This window comes from Phyllostomus discolor, chromosome 1 (assembly GCF_004126475.2).
Source record: "Phyllostomus discolor isolate MPI-MPIP mPhyDis1 chromosome 1, mPhyDis1.pri.v3, whole genome shotgun sequence".
Lineage (NCBI taxonomy): Eukaryota > Metazoa > Chordata > Mammalia > Chiroptera > Phyllostomidae > Phyllostomus > Phyllostomus discolor.
The window spans coordinates 57859011-57870308 of NC_040903.2; the positions used below are offsets into that span (position 1 = coordinate 57859011).

General features: G+C 35.7%; 1 non-coding gene across 1 annotated transcript; it reads left to right on the forward strand.

Moving 5' to 3' along the window:
* The first annotated feature begins 10564 nt into the window (after window positions 1-10564).
* On the forward strand, window positions 10565-10697 carry LOC114493701. The gene has a single exon (XR_003684310.1). It is a non-coding gene; the product is annotated as a small nucleolar RNA SNORA51 (small nucleolar RNA).
* The last annotated feature ends 601 nt before the right edge of the window (window positions 10698-11298 follow it).

An 11298-nucleotide genomic window follows, 5' to 3' on the forward strand; every position in this document is an offset into this window, starting at 1 on the left:
CAACCAATTAATGTTTTGCTTGCATATTGATGTTTCTCTCACATGTCGATGGTTCTCTCCCTTTCTTTCTCCCTCTCTTCCTCTCTTTCTAAAAATAAATATATAAAACCTTTTTTGAAAAATAAAGAACACCAATAACAAATTTGAAACAAATTTTAGTAAAAGAGAGTCTTTGTAGATAGGAAGAGATGTGAAATGGATAATTTTGTCTGTTCAGTTTCATTCGCTTCCCTTATTGGAGGGAAATGCCTCACACAATATGTATCCATATGTTGTTTTGTAGTTCGTGATGCTGTTTTTATTAGCACATTACCTTGGACATAATGGGAGTTTACCTCATGGCCAATTTAAGACTTGGCTCTTCATCTTAACCCAGGAGCTTTTGAAAGCTAGGAACTTCAATGTAGAAGACCATGCCTATAGTGCACGTGTGCACACAGAAGAGACACTAATTAATGACAATTCTTCATTGATAAAGAACAGAAACTTGTAAATCCAAACAAACATATTTAGAGTAATATTAAGTTGCTTATACAAAAGTCCTTTAGATTTTATTCATTTATTTATTTATTTATTTTTAAAGAGCATGAAAGGAAGGAAGAAAGATAAGGAAAAAAACATCGATGTGCAAGAGATACATTGACTGGTTGCCTCTCACATGCCCCCAACTGGGGACCTGGCCCAAAGCCCAGGCATGTGTCCTGACTGGGAATTGAACTGTGGACCTATTGGTTCATGGACTGATACTCAATCCAGTGAGCCACACCAGCCAGGATAAAATTTTTAATGTTTTAAAAAACATGAGGAAAATTATTCCAGTAATGTCGATTTGTTGAAATTTCAGATATCACCTTAATATCAAGATTGCATGGGAAAATAAAACAAAGAAACATAACACTGAAATATATTTTAACACAATGCAATAGAAAAAGAAATTACTGCACATATTCTGGTGGAAATATTTTCAGGAAAGGAAAGAATGAGCTTACTAAGTGTGAGTTCAGGTACAAAACAGTTTTGCAGATCTATGATAGTAATATTATGTATGCCAAGTTTTCTTTTTAATGTTTCCTTCAAACCTATGCTAATTCTAAGAGAAAAAAAATGGAGGCAAAGGAATTTTAGATTTTCTGTTCAACCTGTGGTCAGTTGGTCTCTCCTTCTCTGCCTCCTCCTCCTTTGACATTCATCAAGTGCTCAGTGACAAATAGGCTGTAAGTGTGAATTGTCTCCAAAGAAAAGGAAGAGAGAACTTCTACACCTGTGAGGTAGTTATTGAAATTGACTTAAAACAATCTTCTTTTGATTGCTTTTGGTGCTAACATTTAAGCATATCTCATGCGGAAGCCTAAATCTTGTGACTTAAATAAATCATTTCTACTTGTCATTTTGACATACTCTTTGGAATAAATAGCTTTAGGGAAAATTTTGCCTGATCCTTATCAGCAACTCCCTATTCAGACAAAGAGAACTTTACAGAAGTTTTGGCACAAGAAAATTTCAGCTCCTTTTGTTCACTATGTCAATGAATGTTGTTCTTCAATAATGGGGCTGACTTCAAGTATACATGGCCAGCACTTGTCACAGTAGCTGGGGAGGAATGGGATCATCAAGAACTCACTAGAGAAATAACAAGTCCTTATATATTACATTTTTTAAAAAAGCAGAAACTGAAACTAGAAAACAGAAAGTTAAAAAGAGAAACAATTTGCAAGGATCTGCAGTATCCTAACTATCAAATATGATAAAAAATTAGCTGTTTCAATTGTTTGTTTTTATATATCAAATCAGGTATTTTATAGTAAGAAAATTAAAATTTTATTAAGACAAGAAAGAAATAAAAAAGTAAGAAAACTTTTCTGAATGTCAAAATTGACTTAATGGAAATAGATTAACCAAGAACTGAAGAGAATTCCTTTACTTGAGGAATAATTTGGAAAGGGAAGGAAAGAAATAACTATCAATTTTCATTACACCTATGGCTTTGTCCCCAAATGAATGACCCTGGTGGGATATAGGACCCTTTTTTCTTTTGTAATTCACTGGTCTAACAAATCTGACAAAATGTAAACATTCCAATAGATGTCAACATATCACTCAGCAACACAGTCATCTTTTCTGATTGACTTTCCCCAGTGATCAGCAATCCACTTATGGAAAGTTTCAGTGCTCTGACAGGCCTCTGGAGGAGGTATTTGGGATCAGGGAGGGTTTTCAGTGCCTATCTTCAACCAAGTCTTCGTGATAATAGCAAATGTTATTCAAGTTCTGCTGAGCATTCATCTTGCCAGCACTCCACTTCAGGCTGAAGTTTGATTTCACTGTAGGAAAGGGCTCAAGTCCTTTCTTCCATCCCCTACCAATCTCTAAACTTCTGGGGTCCTGGAAATATTCTAGGCCTCCACTGTGTCACCTCAAAGACTAGCTGACCCACTTTCCAGATAGAACCAACATCATCTTCTATCTGATGCATAGATTGTGAACAGAAGGCTGAGGAAATGAGAAGCTGTGTGCCCACTGGGAGAGGAGTTAAGCTGCCAGCACGGGGTGCACAGCAAGATCACAGAAGCACAACATAATTCTCCAGAAAGCAGCTTTGATTAATGACAGAACAGCCTGCTTCCAGATGAAATTATCCTGGATTTTAAACACAAACAGTAATATTGAAATTATAAAACTTACCATAAACTTAATTTGACATGTTTGATAATTAATGGCACCTGAAAACTAGATATAAAGAGTAAATAAATCATTCCCATTTTGACAATAATAGCTATTTCTGGGATTCCCTCAGACAAAGATTGGAAAGAGAAAAAGAAAGTTTGTGAGCTTCTCTCCTGCCAGAAGGGCACAGGGCATTGTTTCAGTCCTCCTTCTCTAAAAAGATTTAAGATGTGAACTCAGGGAAGAAGGCTGTGGGAACACAGTACCTGGGTTAGAAAACCTTCTGTTAGTTCTCTTGGAAGAAGACAATAGCTACAAACTCCAGAAAGGCTAATTTCAGTGTTCATTGAGAAATCAAAAATATCAGGTCGGGTCTGTCTGACAATAGATAAGCAGAGAGAAGCACTGCCTGGGGGCATGGGGGGGTTAAAAAAATGTAAACTGTTGAAGCAAGTTGCTAATTAGTAAGAGACAGTGGAAAGGAGGGAAGGACAGCTAGGTAGATTAAGGAAGCTAGAAAAATAGCCATACTTTCAGTACAACATAATAGTGATTAGGTATTTTTTAATTATTTTATTGTTGTTCAATTACAGTTATATGCATTTACCCCCCACCCCAAACAAACCCACCTCCTTCCCTTGCTTCCACTCCCCCCTTTGTTTTGTCCCTGTGCCCTTTATAGTAGTTCCTGAAAACCCTTCCCCACATTGTCTCTGCCCCTCCTCCCCTCTGGCTATTGTTAGATTGTTCTCAATTTCAATGTCCCTGAGTATATTTTGTTTGCTTTTTTCTTTTGTTGATTATGTTCCAGTTAAAGGTGAGATCATATGGTATTTGTCCCTCACTGCCTGGCTTATTTCACTTAGCATAATGCTTTCCAGTTCCATCCTTACTGTCCCAAAGGATAGGGGCTCCTTCTTTCTTTCTGTTGTGTAGTATTCCATTGTGTGAATGTATCATAGTTTTTTGATCCATTCATTTACTGATGAACACTTAGGTTGCTTCCAGTACTTGGCTATTGTAAATTGTGCTGCTATGAACATTGAGTGCATAGGTTCTTTTGTATTGGTGTTTCAGGCTCTTAGGATATAGTCCCAGCAATGGAATTGTTGGGTCAAAAGGCAGTTCCATTTTTAGTTTTCTAAGGAAATTTCATACTATTTTCCACAGTGGCTGCACCAGTCTGTATTCCCACCAATAGTTCACTAGGGTTCCCTTTTCTCCACATCCTCTCCAATACTTGTTTGTTGATTTGTTTATTTGCCATTCTGACTGGTATGAAGTGGTATCTCATTGTGGTTTTAATTTACATTTCCCTGATGGCTAGTGATGCTGAGCATCTTTTCATATGTCTCTGTGCCCTCTTATGTCTTCCTTGGAGAAGTGTCTGTTCAAGTCTTTTGCCCATGTTTTGTTTTTTGTTTTTTTTTGTCTTCCTGGAGTGGAGTTGTGTGAGTTCTTTTTATATTTTGGAGATCAAACCCTTGTCCAAGGTATCATTGGCAAATATATTTCCCATATAGTTGGTTCTCTTTTCATTTTAATGCTGTTTTCTTTAGCTGTGAAGAAGCTTTTTAATTTGATGAGGTCCCATTGGTTCATTCTTTCTTTTATGTCCCTTGCTTTAGGAAACATATCAGTGAAGATGTTGCTGCATGGAATGTCTGAGATTCCCCTGCTGATGTTTTCCTCTAGGACTTTTATGGTGTCACAACTTATATTTAAGTCTTTTATCCATCTTCAATTTATTTTTATGTATGGTGTAAGTTGGTGATTGAGTTTCATTGTTTTGCATGTAGCTGTCCAGATCTCCCAAAATCTTTTGTTGAAGAGGCTATTTTTACTTCATTTTATGCTTCTTCCCCCTTTGTCAAGTATTGACCATAGAGACTTGGGTTTATTTCTGGGCTCTCTATTCTATTCCATTGCTCTATGTGTTTTTTCTTATGCCAGTACCAGGCTGTTTTGATTAGGTATTTTTAATAATCTTTTTACTACTTAACTCATTATAAATCACATAATACCTCTTAAATATAGCAAAGGATTTTATACTGCAGACATTGATCATCAATAAATTTGTCTTTAAACTTGACCTGCAGGTCATGGAAAGAGTAGTTCTCAGAAAAATATGTCCATGAACAATAACAAGTAACTTCTGAATTGGTGAATTTTTAAAAATCAGGACAGAGCTTTCTGCAAATTATGATGTTGCTTTTGCATCCAGTTTAGTGGCTTTGTATTACAATGTCTGTTCGGGAAGTTGGGTTTCTCCCATCCTCTCACCCACCCCCTCTTAGTATAAAGGCAGATTGGACAAGGATCAGGAGAGAACTGAGACCTAGTGCTAAGGGGTAGATTTTTGAAGAGCAAAGAGGATTTTCAAAAAATGTGTCTGTTCAACGTATCCACATGAATTCCTTCTTTTTTAATTATTATTTTCCTTATTTAAACTTGTCATTTGAGGAGGTGAAATGAAAATATGAGCCCAATATATCCCTCTCAGTGAGAGAAGTGCCTCCTGCCACACAACATCCTCACCAAAACAAATCAACTAAAACAGCCTCCAATAAAAAAGTTTAGAGGCTATATCTCTTAGCATAATGTTCTCCAGGTCTATTCATGCCCTAGCAAAAGGTAAAATTTCCTTCTTTTCACAAGCCAAGCAGTATCCATTTGTAAATGTACCATATAAGACAGTCAGAGAGAGACAAGTACCATATGATTTCATTCATATGTGGAATCTAATAAACAAAATGAAAGTAACAGGAAAATAGAGACAGACTCATAGATAGAGAGCAGGCTGACATCTCAGTTGATGGGGGGTTGGGGATGGAGGGATCAAGCAAAATAGAAAAAGGACTCATGGACATGGACAACAGTGTAATGATTGCTGGGTGGAGGTGCGGAATAGAGGTAGAAGAGGGTATGGGGGGATAAATGGTAATGTATAAAAAAGTACAATAAAAAGAAACTATTAATGCTAGGAATGCAAGGTTGGTACAACATTTGTAAATCAATAAATGTGATTCACCCATAAAAAATGAAGGCTAAAAACCACATGATCATATCAATAGATACAGAAAAATCATTTGACAAAATCCACACCAATTTTATGATAAAAACTCTCATGAAAGTGGGATTCAAAGGAACATACCTAAAGATAATAAAGGCCATATATGACAAATCCACTACCAGCATCATACTCAATGGGCCAAAACTACAAGCATTCCCCTTAAGATCAGGAACAAGACAGAAGTGTATGCTTTCTCCTCTCTTATTCAACATAGTACTTGAAGTCCTAGCCACAGCAATCAGAAAAGAAGAAGAAATAAAAGGTATCCCAATTGGAAAGTAAGAAGTAAAACTGTCTTTATTTTCAGATGACATGGTACTGTACATAGAAAACACCAAACATTCCACCAAGAAACTACTAGAATATATAAATGAATTCAGCAAAGTAGGAGGATACAAAATTAATATCCAGAAATCAGTTGCATTTTTATATGGCAATGATGAACTAACAGAAAGGGAAATTAAGAAAACAATACCATTCACAATCACTTCAAAAGTAATAAAATACTGAGGAATAAGCCTAACCAAGGATGTGAAAGACCTGTACTTGGGAAATTATAATACACTGAAGAAAGAAAATAAGTGGAAGCACTTATCATGTTTATGGATAGGAAGAATTAACATCATTAAAATGTCCAGACTACCCAAAGCAATCTATAGATTCAACACAATTCCTATCAAGATACCAATGGTGTACTCCACAGAACTGGAACAAATATTTCAAAAATTCATATGGAACCACATAAGGGCCCACATAGCCACAGTTGGAGGAATCATGCTACCTAACATCAAACTATACTATAAGATCATAGTAATCAAAACAGATCAATGGAACAGAATAGAAAGTCCAGAAATAAACCCATACTTTTATAGACAATTAATATTTGATAGAGGAAGCAAGTGCATACAATGGGCTAAACATAATTTATTCAAAAATTATGTTGGGGAAATTGGGCAAATATGTGCAGAAAAATAAAATTGAACCACCTTAATTACTCCCCACAAGAATTAATTCCAAATGCATTAAAGATTTAAATGTTAGACCAGAAACCATAAAAATCATAGAAGAAAACATAGATAGCAAAATCTCTCAGACATTGCTTATAGTGATATTTTATCAGCTATTTCTCCCCAGACAAGGGAAACAAAAGAAAAGATAAATAAATGGGACTACATCAAACTAAATAATTTGCACAGCAAAGGAAAATAACAGGACAATTCACAGAATGGGAGAACATATTTGCCAGTATATCTGATAAGAGGTTAGTATCCAAAATTTATAAAGAAGTTACAAAACTCAAAACAACAAAAAAAACCAACCCAATTAAAAATGGGCAAAGGACCTGAATAAACACTTCTCCAAAGAGGACATACAGATGGCAAAGAGACCTATGAAAAGATGCTTAACATCACTAATCATCAGAGAATACAAATTAAAATCACAGTGAGACACCATCTCACACCTGTCATAAGGGCTATTATCAGGCAAATCAACATCACAAGCACTGACAACAAAGATGTCAAAGAAAGGGGAATGTTTTGCACTGTTGGTGGGAATGCAGACAGGTGCAGCCACTGTGGAAAGCAGCATGGAGATATCTCACAAAATTATAAATGGCTCTGCCTTTTGACCTAGCAATCCCACTTCTGGGAATATAACCCAAAACACTAATTCAAAAGAACATATGTGCCCCTATGTTCATTGTAGCATTGTTACAATCAGCAAGACATGGAAGCAGTCCAAGTGTCCATCAGTAGGATGAGTGGATAAAACAAATATGGGACATTTCCACAATAGAATATGGTTACCAGGCCGTAAAAATAGAAGAAGTTTTACCCTTTGAGACAGTACGCATGAACTTGGAGAACATTATGCTAAGTGAAATAAGCCAGCCAGAGAAAAAACAAATACCATAATGATTTCATTCATATGTGGAATCTAAGGAACAAATTGAACTAACAAGAAAAATAAAGACAGACTCATAGACAGAGAATAGGATGACAGCTAATGGGGTTAGAAGTTAGGGGGTGGAAGGATTTAGCAATAAGGAAAAAGGATTCATGGACACAGATAACCATGTGATGATTGTGGGTGGGGGGTCAGATGGGGGATTTAAGGGGACTAAATGGTAATGGAAAAAATACACTATTTAAAAGAAATGAAGGAAGGAAGGAAGGAAGGAAGGAAGGAACGGACGAACGGACGAAGCCAGGAATGTCCTACTGTAATAATTGCTTTTCATCTGCCACATACCTTCTCTGAGGCAATAAATCATATTCTAGTAACCTTGAAATGAAAAGGGGGATGAAATTAAGGTCTCAAATTGTTTATCTACAATTCCTTTTTTCCCCATTTAGTGCTCTCTCTCTCAATTTCTCTCTCTCTTCCCTTTCTGTTTCTTTTTTTAAAGCATTTTTTAAAAAATTTATTTATTTATGGGTTGTTTTTTTTTAGAGAGGGAAGGGAGGGAGAAAGAGAGAGAGAGAGAGAAACATCCAATGTGCGGTTGCTGGGGGTCATGGCCTGCAACCCAGGCATGTGCCCTGGCTGGGATCAAACCTGTGACACTTTGGTTCGCAGCCCAAGCTCAATCCACTGAGCTACGCCAGCCAGGGCTCCCCTTTCTGTTTCTTTTTTTAATATCAAAAGAAAGTGTTGAAAAAATCTATTTTTTAGGTCAAGAGATCAGGCAATTCTTACACTATGAAAGAGATTTATAAAAATACAATGTTAGAATCCCAGGAAGTCAGAGTCCCTTAGAGCACAAATACAAAAGAGTAGATATGCCCATATCTTTTTTCTAAATTTAAAATGCCTTTCAAGACCCTGGACTTTTTCCATAAAAATGAGATTTCATTGTAACTCAAAAGAAAAGTTTTTAAGAAAATGCATTGTTGTCTGACAACTACATATACTTGCTTTAAAAATAATTTAAATTTACCTTTTATGTGTTTAACTTAATTATTGCCTGGATTATTCCAAGAAATCCAGGAATACATGCTTAGAATGAATGAGATGACTGCAAAAATATATGTATGAGAAAGATATTCATTGTAGCATTATTTATGAAAAAGAGAGGATCAATTTGTCTTTCAATCAAATATTGATTAAATAAATTGTGCTGTAATTACTTATTATGGTTATTAAACCTGATATTCATCATTATATCAGAGTTTCTAAAATAAGGAAAGAAGTTAAAAGACAGTGGAAAAAAAGACATAAAATTCTAATTTTCAATGACAAAATAATTATGCCTGTATGAAATCCAAAATAATCTAGATTAATTATTTGAATTATAATAAATAAATTTAACAAGTTTGCCAGATACAAGGGCAATAAAATCATTATATTTCATACCAACATAACAGTTGAAAATGAATTTTCTTTCAATTTTCAGTAGCATTCAAAAAGTGGAGGGAAAAGACTTCCAAGGAATCTTTATAGAAAATCACAAAATATTAGTTAGTGAAATTAAAGGAGACCAAACAGAGGAAGAGATATATCAAGTTCAGAAGTTACAGGTTCAATATTTTAAAATGTCAATTCCTCCTCTAATTGAATCTATAGGTTCATTGTTAACCCAAACAAAAACCCAGGCAAAGATTTTGCAATGTGTGATAATTGATAAACTGATTTTAGGCCTTACATAGAAATGCAAAAGCCAGAATAGCCAAGACTACCTTGAAAAACAGAATGTCCTCTGATATCAAAATCTATGATAAAGCTGCAGTAATTGACACAGTGGTATTGGCTCATGAATTGACAAAAAGTCCAATGAAACAAAAGAGTCCAAAATCAGGTCCACACATATGGTCACTTGATGTAGGTATGACAAGGGTGACATTGAAAAAACAATGGAAAGCACATGATCTTTTCAGTAAATTGTGTCAACTGCTTTACTGAGATCCATCCACCTTTAGGACTGAGGTCCTCATTCTCCCATTTGCTGGGAAGGTTGGCTATGATAGTTTACAGCTTCATTTGTCTCAGGGATTTCACTTAGCCAAAGAAAGCTGCTTCATTTAGATTATACCCCCTCCCCTGAGGATAAGCCTGTAACAAATGGCTAATTTATGCAAGGGTCCAAAATCCTGACCCTAGCCTAGATTGGTTTTCTAAAGGACCATTCCAGCTCAAGAATGCCCCTTGGAAATAGATTAAGTCACTAATGCAACTGTATCATCACCCAACCTAGCATCTCCCTTAGCATCTCCCTTCACCCAACCCTGCTTCCTCTGCTCCCTCTCAGGTTGTGCCTAAAGGTTTTACCCCAGCACAAGTTCTGCATACCAATCTCAGTGCCTCAAATTCTGTCCCCTAGGGAACTCAACTTGGAACACATTGGAAAAAATTAACCTTGACCCTACCTCATATCTTACATACGATCATTTCCAGGTGAGAGTATATCTAAAGGAGTGATAAAACATAACATTTCTAAGAGTTTTCTACCATAACAGAGCCTCCACTGTCTTGGAGTTGAGAAAGATTTTTTAAAAACAGGTACACAAAAAAAGCACTGACAAGAAAAAGACTAAAAAATTGAACTACAGTAAATACTAAGACTTTCTGTTTATCAAAGAATACATTAGAGTAAAAATGGCAGAAATACACTAGGAAAAGATATACATGTTACCTATAATCCACAAATAATTTATATCCAAAGACATACAAGAAAACAAAAAATTAATAATAGGTGTAGACATCCAAGAGAGAAAAGAGCAAGAGACTAGAACAGGCAGTCCTTCCACCCCTTAAAAAAAAGATTCAAAATGGACTAACAAACATATGAAAAGTACTCAGGAAAATGTAAATTAAAACCGCAGTAAAGGCCTCCTTGTGCTTACCACAGGCGGTGTTTTTTAACATTGCCTGTACAGAAGGAGGAGGCAGAGTAAAACTCACCCCATATACCCCTCACCCAGGCCCTTTGCCTGGTCTGTATGTGAATGGGAGGACTGGAAAAAACCCACAATAAATATTCACTTCAAGCCCATTGAAATGGCAGGACTGACAGTGCTGGTGAGAATGTAGAGCAACTGGAATTCTCAGACACATCGTGAGGAAATTTGTATTATTCTATAGTCCAATAAAATTGAGCATGTACATGTACACCACTTTGGGAATATCTCCAACAGACATAAGTATATACATGCACAAAATCTTGTACATTAGTGTTCATACCAGTATTATTGATAATAACCAAAAATTAGAATAACTCAAATTCCTGTTAATTTTTATAGACAATAAAGAGAGAAACAAGGCAGGGAAAATAGAGTCAAAATAGATGAAGAGTAATCAGGAAATGCCTGAAAAGCCATCAGATTGTAATGAGGCAGAGGATCTAGAAGCTGAGACAGCCTTAAGTGAAAGAATAATAAAAGAAAATAAATTTAAAATTTTAGATATGATGTGTCAACAATTAAGGTATAATTAGTTCTTGATTTATTTGTAGAAATTTATATAATGCATTTCTTTTCTCTACCTAAAGTATTAGATGGCTTGTAATTAGAAATTAGTAAACACAGATAAAGTAGTCTGCCCCTTTGATGAGGCACTCCCTG